This window comes from Canis aureus, chromosome 9, assembly GCF_053574225.1.
Source record: "Canis aureus isolate CA01 chromosome 9, VMU_Caureus_v.1.0, whole genome shotgun sequence".
Taxonomy (NCBI): domain Eukaryota; kingdom Metazoa; phylum Chordata; class Mammalia; order Carnivora; family Canidae; genus Canis; species Canis aureus.
The window spans coordinates 56,348,139-56,371,664 of record NC_135619.1 but is presented as its reverse complement, the minus strand read 5'-3'; the positions used below and the strand labels follow the sequence as shown (position 1 = coordinate 56,371,664).

At 36.2% G+C, this 23,526-nt stretch overlaps 1 protein-coding gene and 1 long non-coding RNA gene across 22 annotated transcripts in view; one reads left to right on the top strand and one right to left on the bottom strand.

Moving 5' to 3' along the window:
• Nucleotides 1-23,526, top strand: part of CEP128 (centrosomal protein 128) — a 394,735-nt gene that overhangs the window by 259,747 nt on the left and 111,462 nt on the right. The gene's annotated exons all lie outside the window — the stretch shown is intronic.
• On the bottom strand, nucleotides 8,231-22,752 carry LOC144320162 (uncharacterized). Its single transcript, XR_013385725.1, has 2 exons — nucleotides 22,509-22,752; nucleotides 8,231-9,193 (listed from the first exon to the last, which is right to left on the bottom strand). It is a non-coding gene; the product is annotated as an uncharacterized LOC144320162 (long non-coding RNA).

The window sequence follows — 23,526 nt, the reverse complement described above, 5'->3', positions numbered from 1 at the left end:
ATCCCTGTCTAATTAGTAACCTGTCTTATGTTTGTTTCCCAGGGCTGCAATAACAAGTACCACAAACCAGGCAGCTTAAAACAACAGGAATCTGTTCTCTCAGTGTTCTTGGAGGCTAGAAGTCAGAAATCTTGATGACAGCAGGGCTCTGCTCACTGTGCAGGATCTCTAGGAAAGAATCTTTCCTTGCCCCTTGCAGCTTCAGGTGGTGACTGACAGCCTTTGGTGTTTCTTGGCTTACAGAGTGAGCACTCTGCTTTCTGCCTCCACAGCTCGTGGCCTTCTTTCCTATGTCATTGCATCCATATCTCTTCTCTTTTCTCTTACAAAGACACTGGTCACTGGATTTAGGACCCACTTTAAATCTAGGATGATTTCTTCTTGAGATCCTTTACAAACCTCATTTCCAAATAAGGTCACATTCTGAGGTTGCTGCAGGGGACATGAATTTTGGGGAGGTCACTCTTTAGCCCACTATACTTGGTATGAGCCAAGTACTCTGCCCCTTTTGCTGGGAATATGTTTATTTCTGCCACATGCTGTTGTTTCTGCCAGGCTTTGCTGTCTTTGTTAAATTCCAATGCTCCTTTGGCTGCATATTGCTGGGTATTCCACATACCACAATCATTAAGCCCCGTTGCCTGAGCTAGGGTATGTGCCCCGTTCATGAAGCCTCCCTTGCTACTTGTTGTGATGCCTCTGGCCTCCATTACTGATGGGCATGACTGCCATCTCCCACTGGGCCCTGTACTTGCCTGTGGCACCACTGTTGGTGCATGAGAAACTTGTGGAACCTCGCAACATTCTTTTGAGTTTATATAAAGTAGGTTCTAAAGCAATAAATACTAGTTACACATCCCATGGTTTAAGAACTACTTGTTTTCATTAATGCTAAAGCTTTATTACTGCATATAACTTCACCTCTTCTTTTTTAAGATGAGATCTTTCCAGGAGAGTCTTCCCTTTTTCAAGCAAACTGGTCCCCGTCAGGCTTCTCTTTACCTACTGTTCAAATATCTCTGGGCTGATATGAATACTAGCAGCTTGTAGCTTAAGTTCAAGGTAGGGCCAGCTCCCAATTTTTTTTGTGTTTCTCCCATCCCACACATGTAGTACTGAATTGAATTGAATTAACTTGCCAAATTGTTCTGACATGGCTATTTTAATTATTTATAGAAGAGCTTTCTTTCGCTATTAAGATAAATACAGTTGAGGAGGAAGAAAATATCCTTTTTTGAACTTTTAACAACCATTAACATTAGACCCAGAAAGCACTCTTCAACAGCCATGAATACTTTAAAATTTGGTTTTAAACTCAATGAATATTTTATCTGTGCACACTTCACACCAGTATTGTACCAGACTCTAGGAAAAAAGGTAGACAAGCTCACAATCCAAATCTGGATAAATAATGACAACATAACACCTGTAGTTTGTGATTGAAGCTTAAGGTACTGGGGAAATTGGCACTTGACAAAACTGAAAGGCAGGTGGAAGCCAAGTAGAAAAGGCACTTGGACTCCATGCTAAGAATATAAAACATCAGCTTTTGTACAACAGGGATCCCATGGTATATTTTATTTTTAGAGGAGTAGTATAAAGGTTCAATTAGAAGCATGGATGTCCATAGACAGTTGCAATATGGAATGATGAGGATTTAATCTAAAATGAGAATAGTTATATAGAAGGGGACAAATGCTAGAGATTTGCAGATGGTAGACAGTTCATGGTCCATAACTAATTGGTTATGGATGTAGGGAGAAGGGGAGAGGTCTAGAATGATTCTCAGGTTTCTACCTTGACTGTTTAGGTGACTGAGATGCCTTCAGATTACCTTCAACTGAGATACAGGTTATAAGGAAATAGAAGTAACCTTGGAAACTTACGTTTATGAAGGGCCATTATGTAATATAATTTAATTCTTATAATAATAGCCCTTCCAAATAGCTAGGAATCAGTTCTCAAGGAGTGTTAAGAAGCTAATACAAGTAAGTTTAACTTAGGCAGTGACAAAGCTGGTCATTTTCTCTAACTGCAAAAGTCATGCTCTTAAATTTTTAGGAGGACAGGTAGGGCGTAACAAGCATAGATTTAGACGTTGTGTTTGAGGTACCCTTAAAATATCTAGGTCAGATCTTCTAAGAGACTTGTTAGAATTTGGAACTTAAGCTCAGAAAAATGATGGGTCTTTTAGGAGGACCAAATTGAGAGTTGTTTAAATAATGGGTACTTTCAAAGCCACGTATTTATTTGTGATTGTCCAGAGGGAGTCAGGAGTAAGAAGAGAGCTTTAGATGAACCTTGGGAAGCATCAACATTTAAGGAGGTGGTAATAGAAGCAGAACCAGGGAAGCATACAGAGAAGAGGGGATCAGAGAGTTAAAAGAAGAAGAACATTATGGAAAAAAAGAGAAATTTGAGGAAACATCCATAGTATCCAGGGCAACAGGAAGGTCAAGTTAGATTAGTCATTTAAACATTAGGAAAGAATTGAATAAGTCATGAAAAAAAAATTTTTAAGATTTATTTGTTTATTTTAGAGAGGGAGAAAGTGTGAGGGGGAGAGGGGGAAAGCTTGAAGGGTGGAAGAAGAGGGAGAGAATCTGGCTGAGTGTGGCGCCCAGTGCGAGCCCCAATCCCAGGACCCTGAGGTGGTGATGGACACCCTTTGGTGTTCCTTGGCTTATAAAGTAAGCACTGCGCTGTCTGCCTCCACAGCTCATGGCCTTCTTCCCTATGTCACTACATCCAAATCTCCTCGGGGCTCAAATCAATAGTTGGACGCTCAACTGACTGAGCCACCCAGGTACCCCATGAAATTTGTTTTTTAGCAGTAAGGATAGTAGATTAAAAAGGAAGTTTATCCTCCATCTCTGATTTGATCCCACATATTGCTCAAGACATACTTTATGATCTGGAAAAGAAAGAAAAGGGTGCCGCCTGTGTACCTGAATTAGACTTAGATTTATTTGTACTATGAGCTAGCCATTGAACTGACTAATAACAGAGAGACTTATCCTATTTGAAATAAAAATCTGTTACGGTAAATACTCTTTCAAGGTAAAATAACAAAGATGTTTCTGTATTCCAAAGAATGGTGGTTAGAAATGATGCGTTGTTATTGAGGTTACTGTAAATGTCATACAGCGAGTCTTTTTGTTGGTCTTGATCCATGGAAAAGTCACTTTCTATCAGAAGGAATTTGATTATGTGTTACTTGCTTTTGTACAAAGGCAGAGAGGCTGAGTTAAACTTTGTTGGTTATTCTTTGGTCCTGACAGCATGCAATGATCGCTGTCAGCTCTTCTTACCTATTCCAATGTATGAACACAGACCTCCATCAAAACAAACCATGGCTCGCTATGAGATTTTAATTCTACTCAGAGGAGAAGGGAAGTTTGCATTATCTCTTCAACTCTTCCATTTTACCCCACAGGTAGACTAGTCATTATTGAAAGATGGCAGTCAGTTGTTTCTAAGACATACAAAGAACATTATTTCCAGTAATGTGTTAATTTTAGACAAATTATAGTAGAATAAAACGATTTGGGTGGTCCACAGATTTTCATTATAAGAGACTTAACAAATATCAATAAACATATTTAAGAAGGACATACAATACTTTATTGTCTTTCAATTATAATAATACAATGAGTTTACTTCAGGCACACATTTCTGGGGGCAATTACAGTTCCCTTGTATTTTACTCTACTCCCACATTCTTCATTTGAATTGTATGTAAATATCCTTCTTGCTCTTAGTGGGAACATATTGGTGTTTTTTGCTTCAGCAACTCTTTTTTGGTAACTTATCCCATATGTCTGTTAGCCTTTGCATAAAACTATTTTGTCTGAACTCAGCTTCTGAACCATATCTTGTATGTGGCTGCCAGAATGAGGATTATTTGAGTTATTTTTATACAGTTAACTTTATAATCAGAAACATTTCAGTTATTTGAAGGTAAAAATGGGTTTAAATCTCATTTGTGGAAATAGATAAAAGAGTTTAATTTTAATATTGGTTTGGTTTTTGTTTAGTACCATTTTCTAACAGTTCACTGAGAAATGATCAATTTGTTATTGCTTTGATTTTGAAAAGATGGTAGGGTTTGAAGCCAATGACCAAGAAAGAATTCTTGAGATGTCTGGTTCAAAAAGGTGTTTTATTAAAGCACTGTGGGCAGAACGAGCAGCACTGGGTTCATGAGGAGTGGCCCATTATAGACTTTCAAGTTGGGAAGGAGTTAGGGATAGCATAAGTCTCTCAGGAGTTTTGGAAGCATTATTTCCAGAACTGTGAGGGGTTAGCTATTGTCGGGAAAAGGTCATTTATTACTATCAAATAAAACCTGAGTCATGAGACCCTTCAGATGTATATCAATGGACCATAGGCTTGGGGGATCATTGCCATCATATATCTTGGGGGTAGAGATAAAGGAAGTTTCGAAAGGAATTTTTATATGTTTGTAATAGACTTACAGGGTTCTGGGGATCAGGCTAAGATTGCCTTTTGCCCTTACTAACATCAAGGCAGCTAAGTTCTTAGAGAAATGTCACTCTGCCTGTTGCAAGCTCTAGGTAGTAAGGAAATTTAATTTTTCTTTTGTCTTTGTTTCCCACATCAGCTGGACATCGCATGTGAAATATAACCAACCATCCACATATTAGAGAGTTGGGAAACTGCATTCCATAATTTTTCTTCACATCTCAACTTTCAGAGGTTCCATATAATGGAACAAAAATAATAGAAAAAGTGGTTTTGCAGTGGGTCATTGACTCTCAGACATTCAGAAGAATCTGAATAAAAGGGTTATTGGAGTTGAAATTTAGGTCTTGGTTGAATTCAGAGATAGTACTTCAAATATTAGGAGCTACTACTTCAGTCACCTATTTCCAGATTAGTTTTATAAGGCTAATAAGATTAATATTAGGCATTTCTTTTCATTCATTCATTCATTCATTCAGTTAATATTTATTGAGTTCCTACTATTTGCTAGTCACTGTCCCTATGCTCTTGGGGCTCACTGTCTCAGTGTGGAAGGGGAAGAGCCATCATAAACAAAAAAACATGTCAGAGTATATGAAAAGTGTTATAAAGAAAAATAGAGTAAGAAAGTAGAAGGAGGAGATGTGCTATTTCTAGATTGAGTAGCCAGGTAAGGCCTCTCTGATCAGGAGAGAGTGGAGCATCTGAATGAAGAGAAGCATGAAACCCTGTGGACAGCTGGGAAGAAAACATTTTAGGCTTGCATGCCCATAAGTTGGGCTTTGTGCAAAGCCTGAGGGACACCAGGAAAAATTAAACATCGAATTACTTCTGTGGGTTAATTAGAAAAATATATCAGTGGGTATACAAGTCCCAGATTGCAGAATTCCATACAATTTATCATCTCTATACACAGATGGGTGAGAGTTACATGCCCTTAAATATTCAGAGACCACTTTACGGAAGAAGTAACACTTGAAGTAACTGTAGGATTTAACTATTCATTGTTACTTATTTGCTGAACATTTATTAATATGAAAATAAGAAGGGTATTTCAGAAAATAGAGGATTATGATCAGAAGTTTAAAAGAGAGTATACTAGTTCTTCTAACAAAGAACTGTAACAAATTACTACAAACTTGGCTTAAAACAACAGAAATGTATTCTTTCACAATTCTGAAGGCCAGAAATCTAAATCTAGTTTTACTGACCCAAAACCAAGGTATTAGCAGAGCCTCAGCCCCTCTGGTGGCTCTAAGGGAGAATCCATTCCTTGCCTTTTCAGCTTCTAGTGGCTGCTGGCATTACTTGACTTGTGGCTGCATCCCTACAGTCTTTATTCTATTGTTACTTTGTCTCTTCCTCTTCTGTATGTCTCCTCTTTCTCTGCTTTTCCTTTATAAAGACACTTATGATAACATTTAGGGCCCACCTGGATAATCTAATCCTAGATTATCTCATCTCCAGATCCTTAATTCAATCATATCTGGATAGTCTAGTATAATATCCTCATCTCAATATCTTTAACTTATTACATCTGTAAAAAATGTTACTTTATAATGTAACATTCACAGATTCCAGAGATTAGGTCTTGATATTTTTGGAGGGCCACTTCCACTGTAGGGAAGATAGGCATGTTTAACAGTACAGAGCCCGATCAAACAAAAATATAAGAATTTCTATCACGAATATTTCCTTCATGTGTTTAGCAAACATTTAATGCTTGTCTTCATGCATGTAGAAACTATTTATCAAATGTCTATAGGACACAGTGGTAGCCATGGAAGTAAACACAGACCCTGACCTTTTAGAATTCGTAGAATTTACAGACCTTATAGAATTTATACCTTATAGAGGTAAAAGTGAGGGTAGAGACATAAGGCAGAGAGCCTTTAGTACAAGGATTAGGAATTATAGAGTTATAGATCTCTTGTCCAGATCCTTAACTTCTGTGAAGAATATTGCGACTTAAGAGTGAAGAACTTGAAACCCAGAGGGGTTAACTAAATTGTCTAAATATACTTAACTCAGCAAAGTGGTGAAAGGGGAAGTACAATTTGCCTCACTATTGTACATCTCAATAACTGACCTTGATCTATGATCAGTTCCTGAGATATGATAAGCTCTTAAATTGAGGAATCATGTGCTTGGTAGTTTAGGAGTCTGTATCTACGATTTGTGTATAGAATATGTTAGTAACACTGGATCAGTAGTCCACTGATGGTCCACTAGAGGGCAGTAGTCAAAGGTTTGATGGTACATGCTTGGCTGCATTCATTCAACAAATATTTATTTGATTTACTTTACGTAGGTTCTGGGTTGGGAGCTTGAGACAGAATGTGAACAAAAAGAAGACATTGTATCCACTTACATGGAGTTTTCCATCTAGTTAGGGACATGGTATTACTAATCCAGAGATTATACAAATAGGTATAACAAATACTTTAAGGCCCTTGGCAGCAGAGAGCAGAGAGGCACTTGTAAGGAGGGCCTAAGAGGAGTGTTAGGTGGTCTAGTAGTTTCCTACTGATACTAACCCAAATTAACACAAACTTAGATGCTCAAATAATACAAATTTATTTCTATCAATTTCAGTTCTGGAGTCAGAACTCCAAAATGGGCTAAAATCAAGGTGTCACCAGGGCTTTCTGGATGCTCTAGGGAGAATCTGAAGCTTCCCACAGTCCTTGGCTCATAGCCATAGGAGGAGACTGAGTCCTCCTTGTATCATGTCACTCTCACAACCTTGCTTCTGTCTTCACATCTCATCCTCTCACTCTTCTGCCTCCCTCTTTTATGTTTAAGGATCCTTTTGGCATTCTAGGATATTCTATGTATTTTATTATCATCTGATTAACAACGTAATTCCATCTCCAAAGCTGATTCTCCTTTGCTATGTAATCTAATGTATTCCTAGGTTCCTGGGATTGGGATGGGGACATTTTTGAGGCTATTATTTTGTCTACCACAGGTAGGACAGACCATTTTAAGCATTTTAGTTTTAGCCTAAGAACACTGAGAGTCTATTGCTGGGTTTTAAGCAGGCTGGGGACATATGGTCAGATTTGTGTTTTAAAAAGGTAATTCTGACTAAGAGGGGAGAAGAGCTGGAGAGGCCACTTAAGAAGCTATTCCAGTCCCAGAAAAAATATAATTAGCTTGGAGTAGTGGTAATGGAGATGATGAGAACCAGCTGGCCTTGAGAAATTATTATCAGATTCTATGAGAGATCAGAGAGAGGGGTGCAGAACCTAAAGACTGTATGGTACTATTCCCTGGAAGAGAGAACACTAGAAGAGGAATAGTTTTCAGGAAAAGAATAACATGTTGTTTTTCTGCATACCCTGGAGGCAACAATAGTAGGAGGGGGGAAGCATGAAAATAGAGACTTTTTGGAGTGAGGATTGGCATGGGTTGAGAATTGCATAGGAAACTAGAAAAGAGAGGAGCTATAGCTTTATACTATAAAACATAAAGTGTTTCCTGTATTATTGGAAAGCCATAATGGTAGGCAGTGGGGGTGGAGATGGATATTGAATTGGGAGGTAGCATTTTTATTTATTTGAGTATTAGTAACTCACTAAATTTCTAATGTTCCATGCACGCATCTAGCAAGCATTCCCTGATTACCATACATACATACAGCTTCCACACTGTGGAGTAACATAAAGGTAGAAGACACAGATACTCACAGACAAATAATATTTCAGAAAACAAGAGGACAAATAAGTAGCAATACATAATAGGAATATGAAGATGCACTTTTATTTATTCACTTAGGATTAGATTATGTTCATTTGCTCACTGAAAAATCTGTATTAAATGAACCATTGTCTGACACATAGTGGCTACTCTCCATAAATGGATAGATTGATTAATTTATTGAAAACCTAATATTAGTCGTTGTTGTATAACATTATATTCTCTTAATGTAATGACTGGGTGTTGTTCTTGCCTTCCAAATTGAAAATTTTAGTCTTAGGAGCTAACAATATAATACAATAGTGCAATAACAGAGTCATGTTTGGCTGTCGTGAATGATGGTGGAAGGGCCTAATTTGGAGCTGAAATTCTGAAGAGGGAAGAGAGAATGCAGAGAGGCAGGGATGATGTCAAATCTTCCTATAATGTATTGTGTATTGTATTCAGTGTGTCATATCTCTTCTAGGTCCAAATCAAAGAGAAATTCAATTAGCAAATGTCTCATCTATAATTGAGTATGCGGTCCAAGGAGAATATTGTAATGAATTTTCATTGACAGACTCAGTAAGTGATCAGAGTTGTAGGAAATAAAGCTAGGAATAGTTCTTTAAGGCTATTGAAAGGTAGGCATTAGAGGTAGTTGGAATGAGCAAGCCAAATAATGGGATTGATCAGAGGGAATCAGCTTCTAGGAGGAGAGAACATATTTAGAACACACTGAGTTATGAATCTGAGGGGCTGGTGCTTTGGAGCAGGGTAATATGTTAATGGCTCACCAAAAATATTAAGGCAAATGCAGACTGGTAGACCAGGTTGTAGGAAGTGACTGGTGGTTCTTATATAAGAAGGAAAATCTTATGAAGGTTGTGAAATTTTGATCTTTTGAAAATTGGAGATTGTCATCTTGACTGTGTTGAGGATATACTGTAGTAGAGAGAAAATGTAGATAAACTGTTTGAAGACTTTAGTTACAATCCAAGCATCAGGAGATGAGCCAGAGTGGTAGCTGTGGAAATGGGGAAGAAAAAAAAAAAGACATGTGAGTGACTTCGTAGAAGAAGGAAGGGAGAAAAGAGAAAGAAATAAGAGACCACTGAGAGTATGAGATTGTTTTCTCTGAACCAGAAGTTAAGAATAAATGATGGCTAGGGTAAGGGGAGAATAACAACATTAGTTCTATCTTCTGCTCGATACAATCTGAAGAAAATATGTACCAAACTTAACTCACCAATTGAGAAAATATAAAATATTGAAAAGTTGTACAAATTACTACTTTCCTTTTTTTTTCTATTTGTGTCTTCATGGAAATTCTATATTGATTTAGTGCGTGCCACTTTCAGATTTTTAAAATAATAATAAATGTCCTTAGAGATCATTTTCATTGTTTTAAAAATTTCCACACAGAAATGCCCTTCAGGAATCTTTGGTATCAAAATCCAAAAAGTGTTCCCAGGAGGAAAATATTAAGGATTCATTCATCTATGAGAATGTAGTCAATGGGGCAGCCTGGATGGCTCAGTGGTTTAGCGCCGCCTTCAGCCCAGGGCATGATCCTGGAGACCAGAGATGGAGTCCCATGTCAGGCTCCCTGTATGAAGCCTGCTTCTCCCTCTGCCTGTGTTTCTGCCTCTCTCTGTCTCTCTCTGTCTCTCATGAATAAATAAAATCTTGACAAAAAAAAAAAAAAGAGAGAGAGAGAGGGAGAGAGAAAGTAGTCAATGTAAAGGGAAAGTTGGTATCAATGGGTTTCCAGCAAGAAGCCTTATTTCTCAACAGTTTTTTTTCTCTCCACAAAGCATTCTAATAAATTTATCTGAAAAACTAAATTAATTATAACTTGCCTAAGTTTAAACCTTGTAGGACAGAATCTGAACTCAGTAATGTAGCATTCAGGATCCTTAGTGACCCACAGCTCCAGCCTCATCTCCTGACGCCTGTATATCTCCAGCCACAGAAGTTGTTGATATTTCAAATATTAATGAAGACACATGTAGCACAGGTACTTGCTGCTCTAGACATGCACACCCAAGAAAGTGTGGTTTCACAATCTTACCAGTCCATGAAGTAGCTCTTAACCTTGATAAATTCGTCATGGTCTAGGGTCTGTTACTTAGACTAGACTTACAGATGAAGAGTTTTAAAGGAGCAGATTTATTTTAACTAGGAACATATAATCGTCCATTTTAATATTACTGAGGACTTATTTGAACAGGGAACTAAGCAAAGAACATATAATAGGGAATGGGGTAGAGCTCATCCCCAACCTCACAAAACCTGTGGTCCAGCTGGTGGATGGAAGCACATAGTAGGAAGTCCTGCTTGTCCAATGTATAGGAGCAGGGATGCTTTAAGCAGGAGAGTGATATAAGTAGAACTGTATCATAATACCCATATAAGACTTTATGGTGAAACTTCTATAATGAGAAGTGTTACTACCAACAAGCAGACCTCTTGTGCCAACATGCATTATCCCTCTGGAGCAAAGTCATAAAAGGAAGACTTTGTTTTTTCTCTTTAGATTAGCAAACTTGAAAAAATAGTAACAAATGTAGTACAGACTAACACAATAGTACTTTCATTCATTCTTAGGGCATACTTCTAAAGTGGTATAAGAACATGGAAAATAGCTCAGCATTAATTTATAAAGCTGAATGTATGCTTGCTAGCTGAGTCAGCAATTCCATTGCTAGGCATACACCCAAAAGAAACTCTTTGCACACCTGAACCAGATTATGCGCCATTAGTAACTGCATAAAATTGAAAACATACTGCATGCCCACCCGTAGAAGAATAAAAAAACTTGTGGCATATTTATTCAACAGGATGCTAAAAAACAGTTTAAACAAATGTATTATGTGTATCAACTCATCACCATGGCCATCTCACAATTATAAAGTTGAGAACAGCAAGTCACAAAAGAACACATGCAGTATAATTATATAATGTCAAAAGACAGCAAAATGAAACGTTTACAGATATGTACAAATAGAAAACGATAAAGAACAATTCTGAATAATAGTCATAGTATATATTCTGCCTATTTTTCTGAATTTTCTGTGTTTATTATTATGTAATATCCTTGCTGTTGTGTTTCAGATATATTTTTTTATGTGTTTTAGAATAAGCCAATTTTCAATCTATAGTTTGGTAAGGAGTCAGGATACTGGAAAGCTGAATAACATATTGGCTAAGAATATGAACTTTAGAGTCAGGCAAACAGTGTTCCAAATTCTGCCTCTCTCATTTTGTAATTGTGAAGTTTGTCTAAGTATTCAGAATATACCACAGAGTAAAAGAAGCAAAATTCCCTATCCTCATGCAGGTTATCCTCTTGCAGTTGGAAATAAATGTTTATGAATTCTCAAAGTAGTGAGCTCCCTGGAATACAGGCTCAGTGCTTTATTTATCTAAGTATGTCTGGCATCTAAATCTGGCACATAGTAGGTATGTTAATAGAATTGAATCTATGACTATGTTTATAGAATTAAACTGAATTGTGTAAAAAAGTGAACATTGTACTTTGTACTTCTATGGAACAAGAAAAATACAAATTGTTCTAAGCTTTGTCAATCACAGTTGCAACCTCAAATCAAAGATCAGCTTCCTAGAGCTTCACTCATTGATCTTAAAAGTCTCTGAATAATATATAGAATATCGGTAGTATTTTCTTTAAATATGAAAAACAGAGATGAGTAAACCTAATAATATATGAACACCTTTGTAGTCTCTAATTTGAATTTTATCTACTATCTAAGTTCTTTAGGCCAGTCATTTTAATTTCAGTGCCAAGTGAACTGCATTTTTCACTTCTTAGAAAACTGCATTCTCTTCCCTCTGCAATCCTAAACTTATTCCTGTATACTAGAAAACTGTTACTGACTCCTTTAGTTTCAAAGTTAGATGGCAGTGCAGTTTTTATATTATGTCCTGTGTGTGTGTGCACAAGTGCATGCCTCTGTGGGTGTTATAGAAATAAAGCAAATGTTTATATTTCTCAAGTAAAGAATCCTTAGTATTCATCAGATTCTCAAAGCAGGTAATAACTAATCTGTAGCCAGATATTAGGTTCTCTAGAAAATGGGGTTATTATAAATAAAAAAGAGAATGATGACCATTACATATATGTAGTCTGTACATTTCTGGTTATTCTTTTAAGTGAAATTGCTGGGTCAAAAAAGTTTGAATATTAAGTCTCTTAGTACAAAAATAAAAATTACCATCTAGTAAATTGGCATTGCAGATTTTCTTTTACATTGGCCATTCAACAAAAAATAGAAGCCCAAATAAAACATCTTAGGGAAGGCAGCCCCAGTGGCTCAGCGGTTTAGCGCTGCCTTCAGCCCAGGGGTGATCCTGGAGACCCGAGATGTAGTCCCACATCGGGCTCCCTGCGTGGACCCCGCGTCTCCCTCTGCCTGTGTCTCTGCCTCTCTCTCTGTGTGTCTCTCGTGAGTAAATAAATAAAACCTTTAAAAAATGTTATTAAAAAAAAAAACATCTTAGGGAAAATTGTTTGACATTGTAAGATTACAATCTTAATACAATCTTGTAATCTTAATATTACTCTCTGTTCACAGTGTATTAGATTGTGCCCTCACTGTAAATTTTTATGATTCTAGATATTACAGATTTATTTCTTTGTCTTTTTGCATCTAGATTGAATAAGTTATTTTTATTATATTGATCAGTCTTTACAAAATAAAGATGTGATTACATTCTGCCATGAAAATAAATCATGTGAATTTTTTAATTTTAAATTCATTTAATTAATACATTATTAGTTTAAGAAGTAGAGGTTAGTGGTTAGTGATTCATACCTAGTGTTCATTACATATGTACTCTCCTTAATGCCCATCACACAGTCACCGCATCCCCTTATCCCTCTCCCCTCCAGTGACCCTGTTTGTTTCCTGTGATTAAGAGTCTCTTACGGTTTGTCTCCCATTTTGTCTTGTTTCATTTTTCATCTCTTCCCCTATGATCCTCTGTTTTGTTTCTTAAATTCTATATATGAGTGAGATCATATGATAACTGTCTTTCTCTGATTGGCTTATTTCACTTAGCATAATACCCTCTAGTTCCATCCACATCATTGCAAATCAAAAAATTCCATTTTTTCTGATGGCTGAGTATTCATCTGTCAATGTACATCTGGGCTCTTTCCATAGTTTGGATATTGTGGACATTGTCACTATAAACATTGGGGTGCAGGTGCCCTTTCAGATCACTACATTTGTGTCTTTGGGGTAAATACCTAGTAAAGCAATTGCTGGGTCATAGAGTAGGTCTATTTTCAACTTTTTGAGGAACCTCCTTCCTGTTTTCCAGAGTGGCTGAAGCTTGCATTCCCACCAACAGTGTAAGAGGGTTCCCCTTTCTCCATACCTTCGCCAACATCTGTGGTTTCCTGAATTGTTAATTTTAGCCATTCTGACTGGTGTGAGGTAGTATCTCATTGTGGTTTTGCTTTGTATTTGTATTGATTTGATTTGTATTTCCCTGATGCCGAGTGATGTTGAGCATTTTTTTCAAGTGTCTATTGGCCATTTGTATGTCTTCTTTGGAAACATGCCTATTCATTGATTGGATTATTTATTCTTTAGATGTTGAGTTTGATAGGTATTTTTTATAGATTTTGAATACTAGCCCTTTATCTGATAAGATAGTAAGGAGGTTCCTCAAAAAGTTGAAAATAGAGTTACCCTATGACCCAGCAATTGCTTTACTAGGTATTCACCCCAAAGATGCAAATATAGTGATCTGAAAGGGCACCTTCACCCCAATGTTTATAGCAGCAATGTCCACTATAGCCAAACTATGGAAAGAGCCCAGATATCCATTGACAGATGAATGGATAAAGAAGATGTGGTATGTATATAAGTTGCTGCCTGTGTTCATCTCTAGGATTTTGATGGATTCCTGTCTTACATTTAGGCCTTTCATCCATTTTGAATTTATTTTTGTGTATGGTGTAAGGAAATGATCAGTTTCATTCTTCTGCATGTGGCTGTCCAATTATCCCAACACCATTTGTTGAAGAGACTTTTTTCCATTGGATATTCTTTCCTGCTTTGTTGAAGATTAGTTGACCATAGAGTTGAGAGTCCATTTTTGGGTTCTCTGTTCTGTTCCATTGATCTATGTGTCTGTTTTTGTGCCGGTACCATACTGTCTTGATCACAACTTTGTAATAGAGCTTGAAGTCTGGAACTGTGATGCCACTAGTTTTCATTTTCTTTTTAACATTCCTTTGGTTATTTAGATCTTTGCTGGATCCATACAAATTTTAGGATTATTTGTTCGAGCTCTGTGAAAAAAGTTGATATTTTGATAGGGATTATGTTGAATGTATAGATTGCTCTTTGTAGCATAGACATTTTAACAGTATGTGTTCTTCCAATCCATGAGCATGGAACATTTTTCTTTGTATCTTACTCAATTTCTTTCATCAGTGTTCTGTAGTTTTCTGAGTACAGATCATTTACCTCTTTGGTTAGGTTTATTCCTACATATATTATGGTTTTGGGTACAACTATAAATGAGATTGACTCCTTAGTTTCTCTTTCTTCTCTCTCATTGTTAGTGTATAGAAATGCAACTGATTTCTGTGCATTAATTTTATATCCTGCTACTTTGCTGAATTCCTGTATGAGTTCTTACAATTTTGGGGTGGAATCTTTTGGGTTTGCCACATGGAAAATCATGTCATCTGTGAACAGTGAGAGTTTGACTTATTTGCCAATTCAGGTGCCTTTTATTTCTTATCCCATTGGTCGTGGTGAATAATACTTTGAATGTACTGTTGGATCCTCTTGGCTAGTATTTTGGTGAGAATTTTGGCATCCATGTTCATCAGGGATATTGGTCTGTAATTCTCCTTTTTGGTGGGGTCTTTGGTTTAGGGATCAAGGTAATGCTGGCCTTATAGAAAGAGTTTGGAGGTTTTCCTCCCATTTTTATTTTTTGAAGCAGCTTCAGAAGAATAGGTATTAATTTTTCTTTAAGTGTTTTGTAGAATTCCCCTGGGAAGCCATCCAGCCCTGGATTCTTATTTGTTGGGAGATTTTTGGTTACTGCTTCAATGTCCTTGCTGGTTATGGGTCTGTTCAGGTTTTTTTTATTTCTTCCTGTTTCAGTTTTGGTAGCTTATATAGTCTCTAGGAATGCATCCATTTCTTCCAGATTGCCTAATTTGTTGGTATAAAGTTGCTCATACTATGTTTTTATAATTGTATTTCTTCATTGTTGGTTGTGGTCTCTCCTTTTTCATTCATGATTTTATTTATTTGGGTCCTTTCTCTTTTCTTTTTGTTAAGTTTACCTAGGGGTTTATCAATCTTATTAATTCTTCAAAGAATGAGCTCCTAGTTTTATTGATCTGTTCTACCTTCTTCTGGTTTCTACTTCATTGATTTCTGCTCTAATCTTTATTATTTCTCTTCTCCTGCTGGGTTTAGGCTTTATTTGCTGTACCTTCTCCAGATCCTTTAGGTGTAAGTTTAGGTTATGTATTTGAGACCTTTCTTATTTCTTGAGAAAGGCTTGTATTGCTATATACTTCCCTCTTGGGACTGCCTTTGCTGCATTCCAAAGGTTTTGAACAGTTTTCTTTTCTTTTTTCTTTCTTTCTTTCTTTCTTTCTTTCTTTCTTTCTTTCTTTCTTTCTTTCTTTCTTTCTTTTTTAACAGTTGTGTTTTATTTTTCATTTGTTTCCATGATTTTTTAAAAATTCTTCTTTAATTTCCTGGTTGACCCATTCATTCTTCAGTAAGATGCTCTTTATCCTCCGTGTATTTGAGTTCTTTCCAAATTTCCTCTTGTGATTGAGTTTGAGTTTCAAAACATTGTGGTCTGAAAATATGCAAGGAATTATCAGAATCTTTTGGTACCAGTTGAGACCTGATTTGTGACCCGGTATGTAATCTGTTCTGAGGAATGTTCCTTGTACATTCAAGAGGAATATGTATTCTGTTGCTTTAGAATGGAATGCTTCTGAAAATATCTGTGAAGTCCATCTGGTCCAATGTATCATTCAGAGTCCTTGTTTTCTTGTTAATCTGCTTAGATAACCTGTCCATTGCACTGAGTCGGGTGTTAAAGTCCCCCACTATTATATTATTATCAATGTTTTTCTTTAATTTTGTTATTAATTGGGTTATATAATTGGCTGTTCCCATGTTAGGTGCATAAATATTTATAATTGTTAGATCTTCTTATTGGATAGACCCTTTAATTATGATATGGTGTCCTCCCTCATCTCTTATTATAGTCCTTGGTTTAAAATCTAATTTGTCTGATATAAGGATTGCTACCCCAGCTTTCTTTTGATGTCTATTAGCATGATAAATGCTTTTCCACCTCTTAACTTTAAATCTGGAGGTGACTTTCAGTCTAAAATGAGTTTCTTGCAGGCAGCATATTGATGGTTCTTGCTTTTTTATCCAATCTGATACCCTGTGTCTTTTGATTGGGGAAGTTAGCCCATTTGCATACAGAGTAGTTATTGAAAGATATGAATTTAGTGCCATTGTATTACCAGTAAAGCCACTGTTTCTGTATATTGTCTCTGTTCCTTTCTGGTTTATGTTACTTTTGGGTTCTCTCTTCACTTAAAGGATCCCGTTTAGTATTCCTTGCAGGGCTGTTTTAGTGAACACAAATTCTTTTAGTTTCTGTTTGTCCTAGAAGCTTTTTATCTCTCCTAATTTGAATGAACCACTAGCTGGATAAAGCATTCTTGGCTGCATATTTTTCTCACTTAGCATCCTGAATTTATGATGTCAGTCCTTTCTGGCCTTCTAGGTCTTTATGGATAGGTCTGCACCCGTCTAATATCTCTACCCTTGTAAACTATGGACTTCTTATCCCCAAGGTGCTTTCAGGATTTTTCTCTTTGTCTCTGAGACTTGCAAGTTTCACTATTATATGTTGGGGTGTTGACCTATTTTTATTGATTTTGAGGTTCTCTGTGCCTCCTGGACTTGAATGCCTGTTTCCTTCCCCAGATTAGGGAAGTTTTTCATTAGAGTATGCTCCACTATACCGTCTGACGCTCTCTCTTCTTCTAATGGGATTCCAATTATTCTAATATTGTTTCACTTTATGGTATCACTTATCTCTCAAATTCTTCCTCATGATCCAGTAGTTATCTCTCCTTTTCTCAGCTTCTCTATTCTCCACCATTTTGTCTTCTGTATTAGTAATTCCCTCTTTTGTCTCATTTATCCTAGCACTTAGAGCTTCCATTTTTTATTGCATGTCATTAATAGCCTTTTTTATTTCAACTTGATTAGATTTTAGTTCTTTTATTTCTCCAAAAAGGGATTCTCTAGTGTCATCTATGCTTTTTTTCTAGCCCAGCTAGTATCTTTATAATTGTTATTGTGAACTCTAGTTCTGACATCTTACTTAGGCCCATACTGATTAGGTCCCTGGCAGTAGTGCCTCTTGCTCTCTTTTTTGAGGTGAGTTTTTGCATCTTGTCATTCTTGCATAAAGTGGTGGCTTTTTTATTTGTAGAGTTGCAGCTATTCTTGTCTTAGATCTCCAGTTGAGTTTGCAGGTGTTCAGAATGATTTGATAGCTATCTAGCTGAATTCCTGGGACCAGACAAAACTACAGTCTCCTACTCCTCTGCCTTCTTGGACTCCTCCACCATCTTGGATTCCTCCAAGTATTTCGGCTTAGTATACTAGAGTTTTCCTTATCTATATAATTCAGAGGCAATGTATGTATTATTGTAAGAAGCCAACATCTATTGTAACTTGTTTTTTTTGCCATATGACTCATTTTTTTTTTTTAACAGAGGTAGATTTTGGAGTGTTTCTTAAGAGTTTCATTTTCAAATGCTAAAGAGTCTTTCGTAATGTTAAATATTAAATTAACTACCTATAAACTACTATCGTAATGAATTCATAGTACATCTAAGTTTAAACTCGAAAGCCTATAGAAAATGTAAATGTTAAATATCATGTTACATTGTCATAGTGGTAATTATAAATGTTCAATTCTATTTGCTTACAGAATTCTTTGATTTCTCCAAAATCACAGGTTAGATAATTATAGCGTATTGTTCTGTGTTTAATAGAATTCAATTTTTGTTTATAATTTAATGCAATGTAAGAGAAATGTCCACTATAGTCTATAAAAATATGTGATTATTTAAGAGTAATAATTGACAATTTTTATCAGCTTTTAAACCACTGATATACTGGTATATTTATATTGATCACTGCTAGAGCAGTGTTGAACAAAGCAGATGGGGTTAATCTGTGTCCAATACTACAGATTGCTTTTTCTTTTGAGGGTAATAGTTGTATGAACATATCATCTACGTAAGGTTTCAAGGATAAATGAAATATTAAAGTATCCTAAACTTTTATGCTAGGTGATGTGGTTTAGAAATTTACAAATTCGTTGAATTCATTATAGAGTTTCATGCTAGGGTCAATGATAGCAAACCCCATGGTTAAAACACATTAAATTCACTCTTAAATAGATTTGTCTGAAACCAATTCAAAATATATTTTATCAGGTTACCTAATTCCCATGTTGTTCCATAACTATAGTATCTCAGGAATATGTGACTCAAAGTCACACTAGGAGTGAGTAAGTCACTGATGGAAAAGAAAAGAAAAATAAGCCAAAAAAAAACCCTCAAACCAATTAAAATCAACAAATAATAAAACCACTTTTGCGTAAACTGTAGGTCTGTCTAGACTAAATGCCTCATGTTGATGTACATTAATAAGGCTTTTGCTTGTGTGAAAAAAAATTTAGTAGAACCCTTCTTTTTTTTAACCTGTATCTAGACTTTTGTTTCTTAGTTCTCCAAAATAGAATTGTCCCTACCTTAAACACACACATACACTTCTAATATATGTGTTAAGGATTACCTTTCTCTTTTGAATTACAGAACCCTATCTCAGAGGAACCTTGTCATTTCACCACAAAATGTAAAAAATAGAAAAATAAAGATATAAAACCCTATCATTTCTCAAAAGAGGAAAAGGAAATGCAATTACCATGTGTCCGTTCTGCTGGACATTTAACACACTGTGCATTTAATCTTCAACACGACCTTGTAGGGTACATATAACTAGATACATATAAATGAATAAAGAAACCAGCCTCAGAGGACATAGCTTGTCAAAGACCATACAGTGAGCATTACTGATCCCAGGTTTAGAACCCTAGCCTCACTGGGAAGTCAAAGACCAATTTTTTTGGTTATTTTTTTTTAAGATTTTAGTTATTTATTCATGAGAGACACAGAGAGAGAGACAGAGACACAGGCAGAGGGAGAAGCAGGCTCCATGCAGGGAGCCCAACATGGGACTCCATCCCAGGACTCCAGGATCACGACCTGGGCTGAAGGCAGCATTTAACCACTGAGCCACCCGGGCTGCCCCTTGATTATTGGTAAATATCAAAATGCCAGTCATTTGGAAAGAAAGTAGTGAATGGTAGGAGCTATAAGTAATCTTGATTAAAATGACATTAAACCTAGTTTAAGGAAAAAAAAACTGGCTTAAAAAAATGGAGCTGGGAATTATTTAGGTTATTTCTTGAGTTAGGAACTAAAAATACAAATGTAGTCTAACTGTGGCACGAGAAAATTCATTTCTGTCATCCAAAAATGTTACTCTATTAACCAATCAACCCTTTTACGTTTAAAGCTTCCTTATTTGTTAACTTTTAGGGCTCGTAAGCAGTGACAGTATGGTCCTTGTTAGCTGTAGGCAGAAATCCTATCATCTTACTTATTAGTAAGTGATAGCAAGCAAAGGCTTAATTTTCAGTAGTTCCAGTAAAAGTCTTGGGACTGGTACTCCTTGACTTTGATTTATCTAACTGTGTATATGCTGCTTTTAAACCCGTCCCCAGTTATGGTACTCTAATTGACCAGATTTCAGTCACTTGTTCAAAGCTAAAACTGGATAATGGATTTAGCCCTACAAGAACTTTATAGGATGAATATGGGAGAGGGTGGTTGCCAAAGCAAAATCTGGGCAAAAGGGAAAAATGGAGACTGGACAGGCAAAATCGATAGACAGGTATTGTAGCTGTATGTTAAGAATTGAGCCTGTTAAAGCCATGTCAGTTCATATTTTGAAATTGGTTGAAATAACCTCTTTTCTCTAGCTTCTACTACATGTAACCAATTGTGCAAAGTGCTTTTCCTAATTTGATACTTGATACTATGTCTAAAGACATTCAGTCAATATAAAGAAAATGTACATTATATGTTGAAAATGCAAGCAAATACCAATAAGCAGATATCTATAGTGATCCCAAGGGTAAGAAAGGAAAATCTTTACTGCCAGCATTCACTATTTAGGATAGCAGATGCATTAATCTATGTTTCTAAATAAAATCTCAAGCACATGTCTATAATCATCTACTTACTATTCAGATGGAAAGTTCCTGTTGGAGGTTAGTTTGAGCTGTCAAACTACCATGTGGGTCTGTAGCAGTAAAAAGCTCTCTGAATTTTCTGTCCTTGCAACCTAAGCCTTTTCACTGGTATACTTACTCCTGAGAATAAACTGCCTCCAAAAAAGCACTGCTGAGGAGATTTTGAACATGACTTAAACACACACACAGCCTGAGTGAGGTAAATGTGTTAGGTTACTCGAAAAACTCTTAAGGGAAATCGAATGCAATCTCTGATATGGAACTTTCATTTTATAGCCTGGTGGGGTTATTGCTCTAGTTCTTTTTTTTTTTTTTTTGCTCTAGTTCTTTTATGTCTAACACCAAAAATCTGAGTGAGCAGGCACTGGGATTGACTTTATTAAGCTCAAAAAATAAACTTCAAATTATTTTTCTAAGTATCTTTATTTCTCTTCTTCTTTTTCTAAAGCTACTCCTGAACTAGGTAATTTCTAAATATTTCTCTTAAATAAGACCTAAATAAATTTATAATTTATTACACTTATCAGCATATCTACAATAAATGATAATCATTTAATTCACTATTTGTTCATGAATTTACCCATCAAGTGGTAGTTGAACATCCATTAAGTTCTGACAGCAGCATTAGCACTATAAATAGATAAATGTTTCAGGTGATTGATGCTTACTTGTAAGCATGAATATTTGTTTTAATTGTATCTGAGGCTTTCAATAAGGGCTTTACAGCTCTTTGTTTTCCCTTACCTTCTTAAGCAGAATATGCCATGCATTTATTTAATGACTCGGGGCAGTTGTTCCCAACTTAATGATTATACTCTAATGAAATCATTATCCGCAGCATCAACTGAAGATACAGCACTACTTGGTCTTCTTGCATCATGCTCAAACATTCCTATGTCTCTTTCCTTCCATATTCTGCGAGATTGCTTCTTCTAGCTATCAAGAGTGCATTCTTCTGTCAGTTTTCTAGAATCTCCACATGCCCAAGTATGATTGTCTTATTTAAATATCAGTTGCCTAAAAAATACCCAGTCACGATTTTATGGAATATAAAAGTCCTTACACTCTGAGGAAAGCATTGAGAGTTTTACCTGTGAATAAAATGTATAATGTTTTGGATGCATGGATTCTGGAGCATCTCTTCTGACTTTTCAGTATCATTTCCCCTGTACCTCAAACTTTCATGCATATATGAATTGGGGAAAGGGTAAAATGATATGTCTTTGGAGAGAGGATACTGTTTTCCGGACTGCATTCTAAAAATTGAGATCACTAGGTATTTAGAGAAGGCATGTGCTATTCAGATAATTTCTAAAATTACTTTATTACTCTGATAATTTTTCTTTTTAAAAAGATTTTATTATTTGAGCGAGAGAGAGAATGAGAGAGAGAGAAAGAGAGAAAGAGAGAGTGAAAGAGAGAAAGAGAGAGACACTCCACATTGAGTAGGGAGCCCAACACAGTGCTCGATCCCAGGACCCCAGGATCACGACCTGAACCGAAGGCAGACACAACCCACTGAGCCACCCAGGCGCCCTGTATTCTGATAATTTCTAAAATTACTTTGTTTTTAGGTATTTTCAGTATAAAATTGGGACATAAATTATATGAAAGCTCTCAGTTGTTCAACAAACTCCTCTAGGATTTGCTTTAGGGAGAGAAAAATTGGCTGGATTTATACCTTTTCATTTTGGTTGTGTTTTTGTATTTCCCTAGTTGTGAAACACATAAACATAAAATGCAAAATCAAATTGTTCATATCCTTGTTTCCTAGGAACCAGAGATGAAACTCAATAAAAAATAAGGTAAAAAGGCACAGGACCAGATATTACCTGGTGGAAGCAGGAATATAAAGAGTTCCTGTATTAGTTCCTTTACTGCTGCTATAACAAATTACTACAAACCTGGTGTCTTAAAACAACACAACTCTATCCTCTTAGAGTTTTAGAAGTTAGAAGTCTGAAATCCATTTGCAGTGTTAATGTTAAGGTGTCCACAGGGTTGGTTCCCTCTGAAAGCTCTGAGAATAAAATCCATTTTCTTGCCTTTTTCAGCTTCTCATAGTTGCTGGTAGCTTGGTTTGTGGCCCCTTCCTCCACTGTCAGAGTATGACCCTCTGACTCCTGCTCCATTGTCACAAAGCCTTCTTCTCTCCTGCAGTCAAATCTTCTTCTGCCTCCTTCATAAGGACAATTATGACTACATTTAGGGCGCAGCTGGATAATCCAGGATAGAATCTTCACCTCAAGATCCTTAAAATCTACAGTTTTTTGATTTTTGTTTTTTTTAAACCACATAAAGTAACATACAGCTTCTAGAAAATAGAACCTAGGTATCTTTGGGGGTTATTAATTCATCCTACCACAGTTCCTGTTTAGTATTTTGTGGCTTTTAAGTATAATACAGGCCCACTTGATTTTGGCACAAATGAGAAAAGTAATTTCATACCTTAAAAAGTCATTCTAGAAAGAAATGATTTTTTAAAAGTATGTGTTCCATTTAATACTAGTTTGAATATCAAGCTTTTAGGTATTTGCTTTTTTAATGATACTGCTTTTAGATACTGAAGATTCAAAGTTAATAATAATTGAGCCTATTAGCTAATCACTTCCAATCTGCTAGATCATTGGTGTTTGAACCACTGACCCCTTCAAAACTGATGAAAGCTTCACTGACTCCACATTAAAAAAAAAAATGCACATATACCAGGGATCCCTGAGTGGCTCAGCAGTTTATTGCCTGCCTTCAGCCCAGGGCATGGTCCTGGAGTCCTGGAATTAAGTCCCACATCAGGCCTGCTTCTCCCTCTGCCTGTGTCTCTGCCTCTCTCTCTCTCTCTCTCTCTCTCTCTCTCTCGAATAAATAAATAAAATCTTAAAAAAATTAAATAAGTAAAAATGCGCATATAACAAATATTTACAA